The 20,631-nt window shown below is 47.2% G+C and overlaps 1 protein-coding gene across 1 annotated transcript in view; it reads right to left on the reverse strand.

The window, feature by feature from the left end:
* LOC103173145 (ras-specific guanine nucleotide-releasing factor RalGPS1-like) overlaps positions 1 to 9,570 on the reverse strand; it is a 43,421-nt gene extending 33,851 nt beyond the window's left edge. The window contains exon 1 of the mRNA XM_042337440.1: positions 9,512 to 9,570. The gene's annotated coding sequence lies outside the window, so the exon portion shown is untranslated. The remainder of the gene's footprint in view (positions 1 to 9,511) is intronic.
* Positions 9,571 to 20,631: the final 11,061 nt, after the last annotated feature.

Genomic DNA, 20,631 nt, shown 5'->3' on the forward strand with positions numbered 1-20,631 from the left:
TATTGAGAGCGTCGTTTTATTTTTTTCTTAAATGAACCGATTGCAAAACCCCGGATCGTAGAAACTGCACAATGCAAACATGTTACAATGTCAGAGAAGGGAGTTATTATTATTATTATTTCTCTCTCTCTCTCTCTCATTTTGCTTCAAGGCTGTTTCAGGAAACATTGCTGTGCACAAAATTGAATCGGCTCTGAGAAGCCGTACAGCGTAGTGATTAATAGAGTAAGTTTTTGTTGTTGGCTGTCTGTAAAATACACGTACGTCACTGCACTTCACAGTAAACATCCTGTGAAGCACTTTGAGACACTCAGACAATGCGATATGGAGTGGTATCAAACATGATATAGCTCTCTCTCCCTCACCGAACATTGGTGTCTGTGGCAGTATTACTGGGCGCAGAGAGAGAGACAGACACACACACACACACAGACAGACAGACAGACTGAGAGAGAGAGAGACACACACACACAGACTGAGAGAGAGACACACACACAGACAGACTGAGAGAGACACACACACACAGACAGACTTAAAGAGCGCCAGACACACACACACACACACAGACAGACAGACAGACAGACAGACGACAGAGAGAGAGAGACAGAGAGACACACACACACAGACAAACAGAGAGAGACGGAGAGACACACACACACAAACAAACAGACAAAGAGAGAGAGAGACAGAGAGAGCGATACTCACACAGTCAGAAAGAGAGACACACACACAGGAGAGAATTACAGGGAAGAAGGGCCACTGGTTACCAGTAAATAAATACAGTAAAACAATCTCCAAGGCAACTGGATTCCTTCCAAGTGTTCCACGTGAAGCTGCGCCTCACCCTGAGCCACAGATTGTATCATCAACTGCAAATCTGGAGCACAGCTGAACTGTGCCCAAGGTTTTTAACTCTCACTCCCTCCGTCTGTCTGTGTCTACCCCTCTGTCTCTCCCCCTCTGTCTGTCTCCCTCTGTCTCTCCCCTTCTGTCTCTGTGTCTCCCCTTCTGTCTATCTGTCCCCCTCTGTCTCTCTGCATCTCCCCCCCCCATCTCTCTGTGTCTCCCCGTCTGTCTGTCCCCCCTGTCTCTCTGTCTGTCTCTGTCTGTCCCCCTCTGTCTCTCCCCACTCTGTCTCTCCCCCTCTGTCTGTCTGTCTGTCCCCCCCCCGTCTTTCTGTCTGTCCCCCTCTGTCTCTCTGTCTGTCCCCCCTCTGTGTCTCCCCCTCTGTCTGTCTGTCTGTCTGTCTGTCTGTCCCCTTCTGTCTCTCTGTCTGTCCCACCCTGTCTCTCTATCTGTCCCCCCCCCCCCCCCCCCCCCCGTCTCTCTGTGTCTCCCCCTCTTTCTGCCTTTTTTTAAAGAAACACAAAACTACAACCCACACAGTGACTTTCTTCCCTGTGTTTTGGGTGCTGGGGGTGTCTCACTAACCAAGTCACAGACTCGCTTCCCCCGTCTGGGGCGAGTTACAACAACATCTCCTGCATTTGCCACAGAGCATCTCACGTTGGCCGGACGTCTCGAAGCGCTTTCGCACTGTAAAGCGTAGTGACTGTGTGTGTTTGGAGGGCGAACGGGGCAGCCAATTTGCGCAGTGATGTCCTGCAGAAAGTGGGTGGGGTGGGGAGATGGGTGGGGTGGGGGGATTGGAGGAAGGAAGAAACTACATCATCTGAGAAGAAGTTCTGTCCGGGTATGTGGTTCTGTAGAACGCGCTATTTTCTTAGCATTTCGGACTGGACAGAGAGTAGGGCAAATTCTTAAATCCCCAACTTCCGAAGGATTTTTCTTGCGGCAGTCTTTTTTTTAAAAAAAACACACGAGTACAAAGATTCGGCTTCAAAATTACCAACAATTTTCCGAACGTTTCACCCACAAACACAGCAGTCAATCCAGCGTATCCTGTGCAGGGCTTTGAGACGTCTCGAAGGCGTGTTAAGGCGCTATGTCGAATGCAAGGATTATTATTATTATTGTATGTTGTATTATTAGCTGTCGCTGTTGCCTCCGTGGTGGGGAGCTGGAGATCGGAGAGCGTGGGGCAAGGTGGAGGGGATGTGCCTCCCTTATTACCCAGGCTAATAAAACCAACAGGCGCAATGATTTATTACAATTGGAAGGCCTTCACACGAACGCTGAGGCTGGCAATTACAGAGGTGAAGGAGAAGTGAAGATAATAATAATAATAATAATAATAATAATAATCCTTGCATTTGATATAGCGCTTTTCACGTCGGGAGGACGTCCCAAAGCGCTTCACAGAATATACTGTAAAGTGAATTGACTGTATATTTGTGGGCGAACGCGGCAGCCAATTGCGCACAGCAATGTCCCACAAACAGTCGTAGATTGAAAATGACCAATTTATTATTGTTTTGGGTTTTTTGGAGGGATTATTATTAGGCTCTGTGTGGAGTAAGGAAACTTGCCCAAGGTTTCGCCCTCTGCCTGGAATTGAACCCAGGTGTCTTGCTTGCAAAGCGAGTGCTCTAACCACTGAGCTACAGGACCCAAGATATTGGGTTGACCTCACACACACACACACACACACACACGGATTTTTCCTGTGTGAGTAAAGATCTTTCTCAGCATTTTTTTTCCCCCCCCCCGAGAGCTGGAAATTCGTGGAGTCCTGTTGGGTATTGGGGGGGTGGGGGGTGGGGGGATGCAGTGGGAGGTGGAAATTACGAGACGATTTTCGCAAGGTGTATTTTAAAAAAAAGAGTGCAATTAAAAAATAAAACCCTCACGACGTTGAGGAATGAATCTGCGTGAGAATTAATAATAACAACAACAATCCTTGCATTTGATGCAGCGCCTCATCACGTCTGCTAGCCGTCTCAAAACGCTTCACGGGGTATACCGTAGAGTGAATTGACTGTACATTTTGTGGGCGAAACGCGGCAGCCAATTGCGCACAGCAGCGTCCCCACAAACAGTCGCGGATTGAGTCACCAAATTATTACGGATTTTTGTTTTTGCGGAAGGGATTATTACCGCCCGTGAATAGTCATCCGCCAATCACTTAACAACCATGTTGCTACTTGCTGCTCGGTAAACAGAGGCGTGTGTGTGTGTGTGTGTGGGTGTGTGTGTGTGTGTGTGGGTGTGTGTGTGTGGGTGTGTGTGTGTGTGTGGGTGGAGTAAGGAAACTTGCCCAACGTCTCGTTTTGTCCTGACTGGGAATTGAACCCAGGTCCTCTCGCTCGCTCGCGAGTGCTGTAACCGCTGTGAGCTACAGGATTTAGCAACAACAATAACCGGAGCAATGAAACACCATATGGCACCTCGCTGTGGGCAGAGGGAACAGAGTCGATCGCCCCCCCCACCCCAATAATAACGTCTCTCTTCGCACCTCTAGTCGGGCTTTTGGCCGTGTGTGTTGCGTTCACACGCGGCTTCTCCGCAATTAACAAGCGCAGAGAGCAGGCAGCTGGTTGCCATGGCAGCCAATCTGCCCACGGAGGATGGTACTAGAGGAGGAGGAGGAGCGAGTGAGCGCGAGTGAGTGAGTGAGCGAGTGAGTGAGTGAGTGCTAGCGACCTACACAAGCATTTAGCCACGAGCAGTGTGGCGGAGACTAAATATGGCACAATCTGGCTCGGGTCCGGGCGGGGAGATACATTAGACGCGTTCCCTTAATCCACACGCCTCTGTTTGCCCGGCAGTAAGTAGGAACCCGGTTGTTAAGTCGATTGGGGGGAAATCGCTTTCCGGGGGTAATAACCCCTCCAAGGGAAAAACACACTCAATCCACCGCAATTGGCTGCCGCGTTTCGCCCACACAATACACAACAGTCAAGTTCGTTTGACAATATATCCTGTGAAGCGCTTTGAGACATCTCGACAACGTGATGATAAGGCGCTATATCAAATGCAAGGATACACATTATTCTCATTATTATCTTCCTGTAAGATCCGTTCTGAGCACCATTCATCCCCTCCTCGCGCTCGCCTCTCTGGTAATCTTTCCAAGATGTTTTGCTTGCTCAATTCCTCGTCTCTGCCAGATGGTCTCATTCCCTAATCTTTCCAGCCCGATCACTCCGAGGAGGCTTGACCCGGGCTGGAAAGTCATTGCTGATCTCATCACTATTTTTTTGCATTGTAATAATAGCATGTAGGTTGTTGAGACGTCTCAAAGCGCTTCAAGAATATCCTGTGAAGTGTAGTGACTGTGTACTTTGTAGGCAAAATGATTATTTACTTATTGATTGAGACTGATCGACTGATTGGGGGGGGAGTATTGTGGCTGGAGTCCCATTGTGGGTTTGGGGTACGCACGGATATGCCTGAAAGCTCTGTGGGCCTATTTCCACGATAAACAGTATTATCTCAGCCCAGCATAGCACAGCCCAGCACAGCCCAGCTCAGCTTTCAGTTCCCCTTTCCCTCCCCACTGCAAATCAGGTCCTCAGTGAAACAAGAGACAACTGCTGCAGTGTCAGTGTATTACCAGTGCTTTAGCCGGACTCCCAGTCTGGCTCAGTCCTGTCAGCGTAGCCACTTCACGCACTTTCAACAACAACACATGACATTTACACAGCACCTTTCGAGTCAGGAGGACAGCCCCAATGTGCTGGGCGGTCAGGGATTTGGACCCGAGCTGGGGTGGGGGGGTTGGTATCGCTCCAATCCAGGCGGACGTTAGAGATCCCGCGGTGCTATTTGAGAAGAGAAGGGAGTTTCTCTCTCTCTCTGTGTCCCACCTGACAATCCCCCCCCCCACCGCCAGTCAAACTGCTCACTTGCTCCATGGCTGTTTGTGGGGGAATGTTGCTGTGCGCAAACTGGCTGCCGCGTTTCGGCCCAAAAAAAACATACAGTCACTCCAGTTTACAGTGGATCCAGTGAAGCGCTTTGAGACGTCTCGACAACACTGGATCAGACGGGAGGATTATTAGTATTAGTAGTAATCATTACCCATTCCTTCCCACCGACACCAAAGGGGAAGCGTTATAAACATACTGACTTCTTTTTAATAAAACGTTAAAAAATTCATGTCCTCTTGAGAAACGAAAGCGGTCAGGAAAATAGGGCAGAAAGAAAGAAATACCCTGGGCATTTGTCAAAAAAAAAGGCATAAAACCACTGTATTGTCAGAGGTGCCGTCCTTCACGAGACATAAAACCGATCTGCACCTGTTCAGGCGGATTTAAAGGTCCCACAGCGCTATTTAAACAGAGAAGGGAGTTTCTCCCCCCCCTCTCTCTCTCTCCCCCCCCCGCCTCCCAGTCCTAGCCAACAATTCCCCAAATAAAATCAGTCACTCACTCCATGGGAAGCTGTTGTGCGCAGATTGCCAAGCTGCCACGTTAGCCTGCAAAAGCACAGTCACTACACGTTAGCCAGTAAAATCTCCTGAAGCAAACGCTTCGAGATGTCCACCTGATGCGACAGGTGGACGTTAAAGATCTCCCGCGGCACTATCCCAAAAGAGAAGGGAGTTTCTCTCTCTCTCTCTCTCCCCCGGTGTCATGGCCGACAATCGATCCCCCAAGTGAAACCGTTCACTCGCTCCACGGCTGTTTGTGGGTCACTGTATTCAAAGCGAGAATTGATTTGGTTGTCCGCATCTCCCGTCTTGTGGTTTATGCGACAACAGTGTTGTGTGGATCAGTTGCCACATTTGCCTACAATCCCAATGCAAATATTTACATGTACCATCGGCTCTCAAGAGAAATAACAGATCCCTTTGGAGCGAGGGCTTCAAACGTGCCGCGACAACCCGGGCCTCTGCTCTGCTATGTGAAGCGCAGACCAGATTACATTCGGAGTTTGGGAACCCTTCAAAGTTGCACTTGGGGGAAAGCTCTTTCTTGCGGTTAATTTATAAATAGATTTAATATGACCCTGCCCCTCCCCCCACCTAACCAACTGTGACTAATTCGTCCTAAAGCACTCCGTCAGAAAGAGAAGCTTAAAGTGCGCTGTGGTTGGTACTCTACCCCTTCCAACCACTCCCTTCGCCAGCCCCGCCATCGATGGGCAAGCTTTCACCCAACTCCTCCACCTGCTCTCTGGAACTCCATCCCAGACTCGCTCCATGCCACGCACGCACGCACACGCATCTCCCCCCCCCCCCCCAACTTTAAAGCCCGCCTTAGCCCACCGAAAGAGGAAGAGAGAGAAATAAAAGTCAAACAAATTTTCCAACCGGTGTCTTGGCCGACAATCCCTCAAATAAAAATTAGTCATTTAGTTTCATGGCTGTCTGTAGGAAGCTGCTGCGCGTTATTGTGCTGCTGCATTTTCGCTCACAAATATACAGTAAAATCCTGTGAAGCACTTTGAGACATCTTTCTGACGTGATAAGGTGCAAAGATTATTATTATTATTATTATTCTAGGCTACGCTGGCTCCCTATCACAGAACGGATCGAGTTCAGGATCCTCACGTGCCACGCTCCCCGCCCGTTACTGATCACTGTTCTCAGTCGCCATCTGTGCCCAACAGAACTAGTGCAGCACAATCACAATCCATAAATAATTTAAACTAATTCCACGCATTCTGCCAGTGGTTATATTTATATATAAAATTACATTAAAAAAACGCCCGGAGACAAATGGGAAGGGATTGAGGTTCAATAAGGGCAGTGAGTGTCTCTCTCTCTCTCTCTCTCTCTCTCCACCTCTCTCACGTGTTCCGGTCGAGCAACAATCCCCTAAATAAAATTGGCCATTCGCTTTGTGGCTGTTCTCAGGATATTGCTGAGCACAAACAAATTGGCTGCCACATTCGCCCACAAAACACACAGTCACTACACTTGTACAGTCGATTCTGTGAAGCGCCTCAAGCACAACGTACATTTGCACAGTGCCTTTCACGTCAGAAGGACGTCCCAAGGCCCTGGACAGTCAACATCGAAAATACCACAACGGCTTCCTGAACTGCTGCTGCCTTTGTCACCTTCAGCCATGACGGCTTCCAGGGGAACAGAGGAAAATACAAGACAAATAAAAGACCGAGGTCCATCCAGTTCGCCTTCCACCATCCCGGCAGTTGCTTGCACGTGTCATGGCTGAAACTATTCCCAAAATATGATTTCTTAAAAGAAATCTACCTGATTTGCATTTGGAAGAATCAACACTTTTTCTGCTTCCACCGTCTCCCCCGGGGGAGTGAGTCTGTTTCACAGATTTATTTGCACGCCTGACCAGTTTACACAAGTGTAAGCAGAAGTGAGTCTCCATAAAAAGCATCTCGGAGTGTACACGTGCCAATTACACAGCCACCAACGGACAGTCCCCCACAGCGACTGATTACAAAGATTGGGTCCGACTGTGTGGAGGGTTATGTACAAAGTAATCGAGACAAGAAAACCGTGTGCAGGGCTGTTACTTTTTTTTAAGGTAAAGAAAAGGGGAATTGTGCATCACATCAGGCACGTAGTCATCTGACAGTACACTCAGCCGACACGTCTTAATCTTTTGCAACATTTTAAGTGCATTTCAGTTTCGAATCAGCGTGCGAGGCGGCTTGGTTACACGGTATCAACACGACAACGACACTTAGACTAACAATAACCTTTTGCGCTTGATACCGCGGCTTATCGCGTCGTTGAGACGCCTCAAAGCGCTTCACCGAAATAGACTGTAAAGTGGAGTGGCTGTGTATTTTGTGGGCGAAACCCAGCAGCCAATTGCGCACAGTCACAGTCCCACAAACAGTCGTGGATTGATGACCAATTTTTTTTTTCTTTGGAGGGATTATCATGTCCGGAGATCGACCCGCCAATCGACTAACATCTGGATTCCTTCGTACTCCGAGGTAAACAGAGGCGTGTGGAGTAAGGAAACTTGCCTAAGGTCTCACAAGTTTCCTTCCTCCGCACTCCTCTGTTTATTTCAAGCAGAACAATTCATGCATGGAAACCCTCTCTAATTCAAACATTCCCTGACAAATGTACAAATATAGTGTTCATTGCAACACAGCGTTTGCTGAAACCCAATTAATCATATCCCTTTTGCCAAAAAAAATAGGACATGAGGGTCAGGCCTGTAGATGGAGGTCAGTGGGGAAACGGCAATGATATTTCTAAATTCTGTGCGAACACCAGAGTGCATTTATCCAGACAGCGTTGCGATGGGATGCAATAATAATAATCATCCTTGCATTTGACATACCGCCTATCGCATCTTCACGGTGTCTCAAAGCGCTTCGCAGGATATACTGTGTATTTTGTGGGCGAAACGTGGCAGCCGATTAATTGCACCCAAACAGTCTCGTGGGTGACCACTTATTCTGATATGCATTTATGTTATAACGGGGATTATTACCCTCGGGTGAACGATCCTTCCCCCTTTCCAAAATATCTACAACAAAAATAATAAAACCTTGAAATACACTGCCCCCCCCCCCCCCCCCACAACCCCCGAATATATTAGATATTATTATATCTAAAGCCCTTTGCAGTTGCCTCGGGGTCAGATCCCAAACCATGTTGACAGCAGCACACGTTCAAGCGAAGGTTCCCTGGAAAATGCACACCAGGAATCCATCGAGAAGTGGGAAGCGTTTGCACAAGTGCCACAATAGGTATGTGCACTGCACTGTGTATTCCCGGGGGGGGGGGGGGGGGGAGAGAGGGAGGGGGGGGAGAGAGGGAGAGGGGAGAGGGGGAGAGAGGGGAGAGGGGAGAGACAGGGAAGAGGGATTGGTACTGTGTTACGAAGTGCATCCAGTGTTTTATTCCTGCAGGAGAGACAATCTACCAGCAACGCACTGCAAGGATAACAGCATACCCCAGGCTACACCCCTCCCTCCCTCTCCCCCTCTCCCCCTCCCTCCCTCCCTCTCCCCCTCCCTCCCTGACAGGAGACAGACAGGGGATGTGCTGAGAACACAGTACACTCACACACCCAGACACTGGCCGAGAGCAGTCTGTCTGTCTGTCTCCTTGTCTCTATGTCCCTTCTCTCTTTCTTTCTCTGTCAACCCTCCCCCTCCCCCCCCTCCCACACACACATTCTCTCTCTCTGTCTGCCTCCCCCCACACCCACACCCTCTCTGTCCCCCCCACCCCTCCCCCTTTTCGGTCATTCCCTCACACACACAGTCTCTCTCTCTCCCTCCCTCTGTCTGTCTCCCCCCCACCCTCTCAGTCATTCCCACACACGGTCTCTATCTGTCTGTCTGTCTGTCTCTCCCGCGCTCTCTCTCTCTCTCCCTCTCTGTCTCCCCCGCGCTCTCTCTCTCCCTCCCTCTCTGTCTCCCCCGCGCTCTCTCTCTCTCCCTCCCTCTGTCTCCCCCGCGCTCTCTCTCTCTCTCCCTCCCTCTGTCTCCCCGCCTCTCTCTCTCTCTCCCTCCCTCTGTCTCCCCCGCGCTCTCTCTCTCTCCCTCCCTCTCTGTCTCCCCCGCGCTCTCTCTCTCCCTCCCTCTCTGTCTCCCCCGCGCTCTCTCTGTCTCCCCCTCTCCCCGCTCTCCCCCCCCCTCCCTCCCTGTCTCCCCGACACCCTCTCTCCCTCTCCCCATCTTGTGACACACACAACGCTTCATTCACTCAACTCACCGCGGCGGCGGCGGGAGACTGTCATCCCGCGGAGCTGTGCGCACTCACAGGGCTGCAGAGGGCGGGCGGTGAGGGGTGGGGTGTGAGGGGTGGGGCGGGTGTGTGAGGGGTGGGGCGGGGTGTGTGAGGGTAGATGTCCCGCGGTGTGGCGGTGGCGGTGCAGAGCCTATCACAGCCCTCGGGGCCGCGGACACAGTGTAGCGATGAGAGGACACAATGTAACGAGAGTCGCGGATACACTGTGGAACATGGAGTGTCCCGTCCGCCCGCACCGGAAGCGCGGCCCGTCTGATGGACAGCCCGGCCAGCCAATCAGCGGCCGCCCTCCAGCCAATCAGCGGCCGCCCTCCAGCCAATCAGCGGCCGCCCTCCAGCCAATCAGCGGCCGCCCTCCAGCCAATCAGCGGCCGCCCTCCAGCCAATCAGCGGCCGCCCTCCAGCCAATCAGCGGCCGCCCTCCCGCCTGACGGACCCGCCAATCATCGCGCGAGGGGAGGAGGCGGAGGCGGGCTCTCCTGGCAGCTGTGTGTGAGGGGGGGGAGGAGCCGCCACTGCATTCTGGGAGATGTAGTCTCTGAGAATGACACGAACACAATCAATACATGTTTGAAATGAAGAGAGAAATGGCTGAGGACAGTCTCTCAGCAGATCAGGTCAGGTCAGGTCAGGCAGCCATCTGTCTGTGGCGTCCTGTAGCTCAGGGGTGAGAGCCCTCGCCTCGCCTCGCCAGCGAAGAGACCTGGGTTCAATCCCAGGCAGCGGGCGAGAGCTTTGGGCAAGTTTCTTCCGTACTCCGCACGGCGAGTAATAATCCCACGAGAAACAAAACAATAACAAATTGGTCGTTTTTCAATCCACGACTGCTTGTGGTGGACGCTGCTGCGCGCAATTGGCTGCCGCGTTTCGCCCACAAAATATACGGTCAGTTCACTTTGCAGCAGATCCTGCGAAGCGCTTTGAGACGTCTCGACGACGTGATAAGGTGCTACATCGAATGCAAGGATTATTATTATTATTATTATCATCATCTATGGAGAGAGGAAAATGAGTCAACGTTTCAGGTCGATGATCTTTTGTCAATTTCCTCTCTCCATAGGTGCTGCCTGACCTGCTGCGTGAGTGTTCCCAGCGACTTCTGTTTTTATTTCAGATTTCCAACATCGACAGCATTTTGCCTTTTTATTTAAATAAAAAAATAAATGTTTGAGATGCCAATCCAACACTTACAATAATAATAATAATAATCTTTGCATTTGATGCAGCGCGTTATCGCATCGTCGAGACGTCTCAAAGCGCTTCACAGGAAGTAGAGTGGAGTGAAGTGACTGTATTTTGTGGGAGAAATGCAGCAGCCAGTTTGCGCACAGCAGTGACCTAAACGTAGCCGAAGAGTGAGTGACCAAACTTGGGTGTAACAGTACAAGTGTGTAATCCGGACAGAATTACACACCCTACATTACTAATACAAACATTGTGTGTCAGCCTGACTCAGTAGGTAACGCGCTCTCAACTTTGAGTCAGAAGCTTGTGAATTCACGTGACCCGTGTTGGAATATTTAAACTCTGCCCATTCCCCCCTCCCGCCCCCCAGATAAAATTGATCATTTCAGTTTGTGGCTGTTTTGGGGACGTTGCAATGTGGAACTTGGTGGATGGGTATTCCCATAAAATTCAATCGCTGCACTCCTCGGTCACCAACTCCTGATGGGAAAGGTGCTGTACCAACTGCAAGGATTTGTATCATCTTTGGAAGTGATCTGAACCAACCCACATCAGCCCAGGAGCTCTCGGCTTCAATATTGCACTGTCATTATACCTCACAAAAAGTTCACTCTATCCACGACTGTTGACATCGCTGTGCGCAATTGGCTGTCGCGTTTCGCCCACAAAATACACAGTGAATCCACTTCACAGGATATTCTGTAAAATGCTTTGAGGTGTTTCAACCACATGATAAAGCGCTATATCAAATGAAAGGATTATTATTATTCTAACAGGGTGTAACAGGGTTTTGTTACTATTATGAGGTAGTTCTAATTCTGCACAGCTAAGAAACGTACTGAATCAAAAAAAAGGATATACAGTGCTCAGTTCCCCCACCCCTCCACCCTCCTCCTCTCCCCCGCTCTAAGACAGTGATTCACTGCAGTTAAAGGTCCGAGGAATGTCAGCTCTGCACTTTCTCCAGGACCGTCATTCTTCACACCTCAGCACAATCGATGAGTAATTAATGAGTGTGCCAGAGCACAGCCCAGTCACCTCAACCCATGGAAGTATATGACACTGCAAGGAGATCATTTGGCCCATTTTTCCATGGGAATGTTTGCTCCTTGAGGAAGCCATCCTTCCTAATCCCATTTCCTGCTCTTCCCTGTGAGAACTCAATCCCTGTGTCCTCCGAGACCCTTCCTCTGCACTTGCTCAGCTAACCCAACAGCCAGAGACACCCATCGTCACTGCACAAACCCTGGCCATTACAGTGTTCCTCTGGCTTGTCCAGAGACTAATTGGGCCACTCAACCCCCAGTTCAGATCTATTAAAACTCAACACAGATCAGACTTTGAACAGGGAAAAAGTCTTCTTGTGGCTCAATGTTCCTTGGGGACCTTTCACATAAAATAAAACGTTTCAGAGCGGTTTAGGAAAGAGATGAATCATAAATTAAGTCAATAAAGGTTAAGGCGGTAGCTAAATCACACCAGCCACGATGTTACACAAGACAGATGAGACAGAAATCAAATTCATTCAAATTTGGGGCCGAATGGCGATGTTTGTGGGGGTGAGGGGGCAGGAGGGGGAAATATAAATAAGAATGACGTCCCTTTTCATTGAAAAGTGAAACGTGAGAGAGGCAGGGTGACCTCAGAACCACACTGAGACGTTGAGTGACCAAAAATCTTTCAGACTTTAGGAAATAATAAACACTTCAATTCTTTTGTCAAAGTCATTTTTGTTTTTTAAAAAAATGAAATGTTTCATCTCCAGCGGAATTAGCTGCAAAAATAGCTCAGAGATAATTCAGGCTTGTCAAAAGCAATCTCTCCTCCAGTGCAACAATAAAAACAAGGAAATAAAAGATACGGATCATTAATTTAATCATATCATTTTGACGATATCAGAGATAGTCCGGGAACTGCGAAAGCTAACCTGAAATGATTTATTCCCGTCATATAAATCCCAAAAATTAGATTACTGCTTGAAACCACTCTCCAGGAATCTGCTATTATTCATAATGTATTATGTTTAAATTTTATGGGGAGATTTTGTTTAGCTTACAAGTCACTTTTGGGCAAGTTTTAGCCAGCGGGCAATCACGGGGACACTTTTCTGTGTCCCAGATACACAATGCTCCTCACACTCCAGGATTAACACTTGTGACACATGCACGAGAGAGAGGGAATAGAGGGATATGGGGGGGAAGAGAGGGATTGAGATGAGAGAGGCTCAAGTAGAGTAAGAAGCAAAGAACATAAGAATTTGCTGGCGAAAGAAGACCAATGTCCATCTAGTTCCCCTTCCACCATCCTGGCAGTCGCATGACATATCGTGTCCCAAACTATCTACTGTATCCCCAGATATTATTGTCTAACAGAAATCTGTCTAATTTGTTCTTGAAACAAACAACACTTTCTGCTTCCACCGGCTCCCCAGGAAGCTGATCCATAAGGTTACCACTCACTCACTGAAGTAGTGTTTCCGCAGATTTGAGTAGAAACATCAGCACGGACTAGTTGGGCCAAATGCCTGGAACATAATGAGAAATAACACATGGTGATAATAGCAATGCTTTCCACCAAGGTCACTGCCCTCATTACGAGGTGTGGGAACCTCTGCGTCCAGTAATGGGGGCAGTGAGCTTGGTGGAGTGGAAAGCATTTTACCTTTTCAATAACGGAGAAAAAATGGCTTCCAAATCAAGACTAAATCGAAGAACTTCGGATGAGTTCAAGTTAAAACGAGATGCCGTCTGTGCCTGTTCAGGTGGACGTTAAAGATCCCACTTCGAAAAGAGAAGGTAGTTTCTCTCTCCCAGTGCCCTGGTCAAATAAAATCGGTCGCTCAATCTGTGGCTTTTGTGGGACAAGGCTGTGCGCACCTTATACAGTCAATCCACTTTACAGTATATTCTGTGAACCTCTCTGAGACGTCTCGACAACGTGATAAGACTCTGTATCAAATGCAAGGATTATTATTATCATAACTTTCACAACAATCTACAATTTCTCTAGTTTTAAGATGACTGTTTGCGGGATGCTGCTGTGCTCAATTGTCTGCCGCATTTCGCCAACAAAATATGCAGTCACTCCACTTTACGGTATATTCTGTGAAGCGCTTCAAGACGTTGCAAAGACGTGATGAGGCGCTGCATCAAAAAAANTGCAAGGATTATTAAACAGTCTCACGGGCAAAGCTGCGATCTCAGAGCTCGACTCCTGTGTTAGCTGTGTTAGTTCTGGGACCAGAATCAGGTGAAGCATCTGTGGTCAGTGTGAAAAGAGAAAGGGGGCGGAGGGGAAGGTTTGCACGTGTCGTGGTTCCTGCTATTCTCTCGGGCCATTGACTCAACGCTGAGGATCTGCACTGATGCTGGTGTCGAAAGACAATGTTGCTCAGAAGGCATTTAGGAAGAAGACAGACAGCACAGCGACTCAGCCGAGGGCAAATCACACACAACGTCTTCACAATGTGGTTTAGAGGTTAAGAGATCTGCTGGTGGCTGGCGGACATTCCATCTCTTGTGATCTGCCTTAATGCAACCAAATGAATTGCACCACCTCAGTCAGCTGGGCTCAGTTGGTAGATCTCAAAGTTTGGGCTCAGACTGTTGTTAGGTAAACTCTTGCCGCAACTGTAAACTGACGCTCGAGTGAAATCCTCAAAGAGACAGGTGTGAACAATCCCATGACGTTATTTGAAAGGGAAGGGAGTTTCTGGTGTCCAAGCCCACAATTGTATCAGACTAGTGAGTGAGTCATTGACATTTTGTTTGTGTGAGTGTGTGTGCATATAATAACCTTTCATTTGATACAGCACCTTATTGTGTTGTTGAGACATCTCACAGAATATATTGTAAAGTGGATTGACTTTGTGTGTTTTGTGGGCGAAACACGGCAGACACTACACTACAGAACTGTACTTGAACGAGTCCAATGATACAACTTACTTAAAAAGAATCACAACACTTGATAGCTGCTACTTGAGAAACGCCTCCGAGACATTTTTGGGATGTGATAAGGGCTCTAGAATTGCAAATTCTAACAACCCTAACATGGGGTCAACTTCCACATGTAAGCAGATCACACCAACTCTATCTTTCTACCTCCACCCTCAACTCCAGGACCACTGCTGTCCTGACAGACTGTCTGTCAGACATCAAGTCCTGGTTGAGTTCAAATTTCCTACAGTTGAATGTGAACAAGACTGAGGCCCTCCTGATTGCTCGTGCCAGCGCCTCAGCACCTCAGACTCCGGCAACATCAGCCTCCATGGTTGCACACTACAGCTCACCAGTCAGTCAGGAACCTCGGTGTCTTGTTCAACCCTCAACTGTCTTTTCTCCCCCACATTCAAGCCATGACCTGCTCTGCCTTCCCTCACCTCCGTAACATCGTCCGACTCCGCCACTACCTCACCCCTTAGGCGCTGAAACTCTTGTTCACGCCTTCATCACCTCCAGGCTCGACAATGCAAATGCCGTTTGTCGGCCTTCCCAACTCCTCCCTCCACAGCTGCAGATAATCCAGAACTCTGCAGCCCGTGTCCTCTCCCGCACCAAACTCCGTGACCCCATCTTCCCCACTCTCGCCCGACTCCACTGGCTCCCTATCCTTCAGAGGATCCAATTCAAGATTCTGGTACTCACCTACAAAGCCCTCCATGGCCTCGCCCCACCCTACCTCTGTCACCTCCGAATCCCCGACCAACCCACCCGTTCCTTCCGCTCAGCCGGCTCTGGCTGCTCCACATCCCCCAACCCACCCGCCTACTGTTGGCGGGAGAGCCTTCAGCCATTCTGCCCCCAACCTCTGGAATTCCATCCCCCAGTCACTCCGCCTCACCCCCTCCTTAGACTCCTTCAAGTCCCGCCTCAAGACCCTCCTCTTTGACCATGCCATTGGCCACCCCTGCCTTCTCCCCCCTCTGACCCCAGCTCGGGTCTGAAATGCTGTACTCTGTCCAGCGCCTTGGGACGTTCTCCCGACGTGAAAGGCGCTATACAAATGTAATCTTGTTGTTGTTGTTGTTTGACCCAAACTGCTCAGCCCACGGTTCAGTACAAGCAGTGATCAAAAAAATGGATCGGGTTTGATATTAGTCCTCCTGCCTGAAGGAACCACAGTCAGTCCCTCGACCCTGCTGTGGGATTTATTCAATTGATCGAGTGAACAGCTACAGTGCTTATTTAAATACATGTTTTCAATCCCAAAAGCAGGACGTTTGTGATCGTTATCGATGTTGCTGGGCGGATGGATCAATGGCAACGAGACCCGGCTCTTCTAGGCAATCCGCCTCTCGCTTGCCAATAAATCAGTCAAGGTCAGATTTGTTCTGCGTGCCTGATGTGGTCGCTTTGATGCATTTTTCAAAGCTTCCAAGTAAGTACCAGATTGATTAGATTAGAGCTCAGCTACACGGAAGTTGAATCACAGATTATCACAAAAATCAAGTCCTTAATAATACTAACAACCCTTGCATTTGATACAACGCCTTATCACATCGTCAAGACGTCTCAAAGTGTTTCACAGAATACACTGTAAAGTGAATTAACTGTATATTTTGTGGGTGAAACAGTAAAGAAGCATAGGTCACTTACCAGTACTTATCCTTTGAACACTTTGGGGCTGTTTTCATTGGAAAAGAGAAACTCGAGTGGATCTGAAAGATGTCTTCAGAATTCTGAAAAGTTGGGGAGTGGGGGGAGAAGAGGGATAGATAGTGAAAGGTTATTCCTGTTGGTTGAAAACAGGAAACAAAGGGGAACATAAACTCAGTATCTTCAGTGAAGGATTCGAGAGTGACGGGGAAGAAATGATTTGACTCACTGGGGAGTTATTAGCCACGAGTTTAAGATAAGACAAGGGAATTATATTGGCTGAGAATTGGGACAACTCCCTGCTTTGTTTACAGGATAGTCGTACAGAATCTGTAAACCCAAGCAAACAGAACCTCGGTTTAACATCTCACCCAAAGGATGGCATCTATAATGGCTCTGCACTGGAGTCAGCCAGGACTGTGAGCCCAACTCCAGACAGTAGGCTCAAACCTACAACCCAGAGACCAGCATCAACTGAGCCAAACAATACTCTATTCATGGAGTCATACAATACAAAATTACATTTGCATAGCGCCTTTCATGTCGGGAGGACGTCCCAAGGCGCCGGACAGTCAGGGATTGGGAGTGGGGGGGAGGGGGCTTGGGATCAGGGAGGGTGATCCAATGCGCGGTTGAAGTGGAGGGTTTTGAAATACGGCTTGAAGGGAGGGGGCGAGGCAAAACGAATGTGGGATGGAATTCCAAAGGGTAAGGGCTGACGGCCAAACCACTGACGAGCAGCACAGAAGGAGGCCATTCGGCCCATCGTGCCTGTGTCGGTTCTTAGCCAACTAGTCTCACTCCCCCGCTCCTACTCCATCCTTGCAATTTTTTCCTTTTCAAGTACATTGCCCAGCTCCCTGGGAGTCTTTCAAATCTGAAGGGCGCTATACAAGTGTAATTTGTTGTTGTACATATCCAATTCCCTATCATTGACAGATAAGCAGTACATCGTAGTGAGGATGTCTATTGAATGGGTTCCCCAACATGTCGATCTGAAGAGCAACACAGTGTTTTGTATTCTATAACAGCAAAAGATTTTATTTACAAAAAAACGGCAACTTTCCATTTATTACTCTTTAAACAATACAAAAGCTGTTTACAGGCAACAAAATGGAAGTACAGATGTTTTTTTTAGAGAGGATTAACATCGAAACAATAATTAAGCAGCACTGAAATATTAATTGATCACAGTCAGATACAGCTAATAGGATAAGAGGAAAAACATATACTTTTGAATAAATAGATTGCATTCATGCTAGAAAATACATCCAGAATGGCTAATTATCAAGTGCCAGAGCATCAGCTTGACTTAGCTTCATTTACTTCACTCACTCATGTTATTTATGGCCTTGCAGAAGACGTCCAGGTCTAAAAGGGGCTAAAAATTAACGCCCCCTTCTGGACTGTGACGATCCTAGCAGCGTATGTGTTGTGTTTGAGGTTCTAAAAGATCACATTAATTGAGACTCCCTCTCTCCGCCCATTTAAACCTACCTCTCCCCTACCACTGCACCCCCCCCCCCCCCCCCAATCCCTCCCCACATGATGTTAAATAATTTTCCTTTTTAAAAAAAAGCCATTTAAGCTCTTTCCTCTCTCGTAGTTCCTTGTGTGGAAGAAATGAGGACAAAAGCTTTACTGTTGAGACATGAAATACATTTTTTTTTGGTTGGTTGATTATAATGCAATGGTCCAAAAAAACAATGAGTAAAAGTGCTACCTACCCGAAACGTGTAGATGAACGTGTTACATGTTAAACTGTTTGAAAGTAGCTTATTTTGGGACAGTGTATGAATGTCTTGTTCTGAATATGAATGTTTTGTTTTTATTGCACGAAAATGAAGTGTGAACACAGGTTCTTAAAACAGTCTTGAGTATGTCTAAATCAGGCTTTGTTAAAAATATATATATATTTATACTGTATATGCACACACACACAAACGCTTCAAATAAAAAGCTTACCTACACATAATTGCAATACTCTCTGTCTTGTCAATTTTATATATATATATATATATATATATACTTCCTCATTCTATTCCAATCACTCTCTGAGCTCAGCTCGCAACATTTAGAAACTCGGAAAGACTGAGAAATCTCCCCCCCCCCCCCTCGGGGTTTGATTGGCAGCAATGTACCCCAACTCCCAACACACCAGTGAGAGAGTAATCTTCAAACGTCTAAAGTTTCTATAGTTTTTGGTGGGGGAGGTTGTTGGTCGATTTAAGGAACAGATTCCGTGAGCAAGAGATTTTTTTTTCCAAGGACACAAGTTATTGCTTCACTTAGAGCAAGACGGTGGGGGGTAGGGGGGTAGGGGATTTCTGACTGGGTTCAGGGAGTAAGCAGTAGTGGTGTCAGAGGTTTTATTTTAATGCAGAAAGGTGAAAACTCAAAACCCTGGCAGATCAGGCTGGCCAATAGGCTTATTTTGCTGGATCCGATTGTGCTTTTATTTTATTCCCTCTCCACTGCCCCAGTCCGTCTTTTTGCTCGTTAGAATTGCTCGTTGTTGGTGGTTTATGTTTAGAACAAAGTATTATAAATGCTAGCTTCCTAGGAAAACAGCTCTTCCGAGTTATCATCAAAGTTTTGAGAGAAGCAATGATACAATCAGATTAGCTCTTCACCAATCCAGCCAACAAAGGTGAGTTCCCCATTTGCTTCAAGAAGGGACATGATAATAATAATCCTTGCATTTGATACAGCGCCGTATCACGTCTTCGAGACGTCTCAAAGCGCTTCACAGAATATACTGCAAAGTGAATTGACTGTATATTTTGTGGGCGATATAGCTCCTTAATATCACGTCATTGAGACGTCTCAAAGAGCTTCACAGAATATATTGTAAAGTGAATTGACCATATACTTTGTGGGCGAAACACAAGGCAGAAATAACCCCTGTTAGCCGGAGCTCAGAACAAATGGATTAAAACAAAACTCTACAGGTTTCCTCAAAAAAGATTACATGCATTCCAGAAAACATCAACTTCAGTCATCCCATCAATACTTTGGATTTGACTTTAAGAATTCCAGACTGATTATATTAGCGGTTTCATATAAAGAATTTCATATAAACAAAAACTTTTTTGAGACTGTATTCATCGAAATATTATTTATATATAAAATTGTTAATGCTGGTTCAATAAATAGCTCTAACCTGATCTAACAGCACCATTAAGGGCAGTAAAACCCTAAAAATAGCAGGTGAGGCCATGCACATCAATGTCCCTTTTAAGAGTTTGTGACGCCTTCCAAACTCGTTAATAACCTGAAAATCTGCACATTAAAAGCGCACTGATCCAGGACTTGAGGCATCTGTAACGTACATTCTCAGTATACGCGACTGTTGTTCTGAATACCAAGGGATTTGTCAGACGTACCAGAATACAATAATTCCGTTTGAACGCAAGTATTTACTGCTATTTGTTTTTAAAAACCCAACAACCTCAAATTGTCAAGAGTTCTTGTACAGACTTTTTTGTAAGTCACCGTTTTAGAATGATCGTGATGGGTCGATTGGCTCTATTCACACCTGGCTTGGACACAGAAAAGCAGAGAGAAAAACAATCTTTACATAGATCATCATTGCATACTTCCGAGAAAAATCCACCTCCCCTTATCTCTATATTCCAGAGTTTAAGGAAGGGATGGAATAGATTCTGGTATCTGACATTAGGCTCAACCCAACTGGGCTCCAAGGCTTCTTTACATAATGGACTACAGATACACAGACCCTCTCCACCTCACCCCCTTCCCCAATCGCATACCACAGATAGGAGAAACAGATCTTAACAGCACTAACACCCAGCGCAACAGAAATATCCTGCACTTTTTTTTCATGAGAATTTTCGAGGTACACTTTAAAACCGATGAGAGGGAGAGAGAAAAANGAAAGTTTTATACAGGAAGTAATACTACAGTTATATATTGTTTTTCTTTGCACAAAAGGAGTGGTTGGAATGAGCCCAGCCAACTCTAGGGAGTTTTTTTTCTCTCTTTCCCAAAGTAAATGTTACCTTTAATTTAATAAAAGCTCTTTCTCTCTCTCTTTCTCTCTCCAAACAGAAAAGACGTGACAAAAGGTCAAGTTGTCCTTTTTTTTACACACATAAGAAGTATTGACGCAGTTTCTTAGCCAAGATACCCCTCAGTCATAGCTAAGAGAATGCACCACATTGGGTAAAGATTTTTTTAAGAGGGGACAGGTTGCAAGGGGCACGATTCCTTCTTTGTTCTTGGCACATGATCTTACTTTAACTATGGTTAAACACAAGAGAGATCCCCTTTCCTTCCAACTCC

Source organism: Callorhinchus milii, unplaced genomic scaffold (genome assembly GCF_018977255.1).
Source record: "Callorhinchus milii isolate IMCB2004 unplaced genomic scaffold, IMCB_Cmil_1.0 Scaffold8, whole genome shotgun sequence".
Taxonomy (NCBI): Eukaryota; Metazoa; Chordata; class Chondrichthyes; order Chimaeriformes; family Callorhinchidae; genus Callorhinchus; species Callorhinchus milii.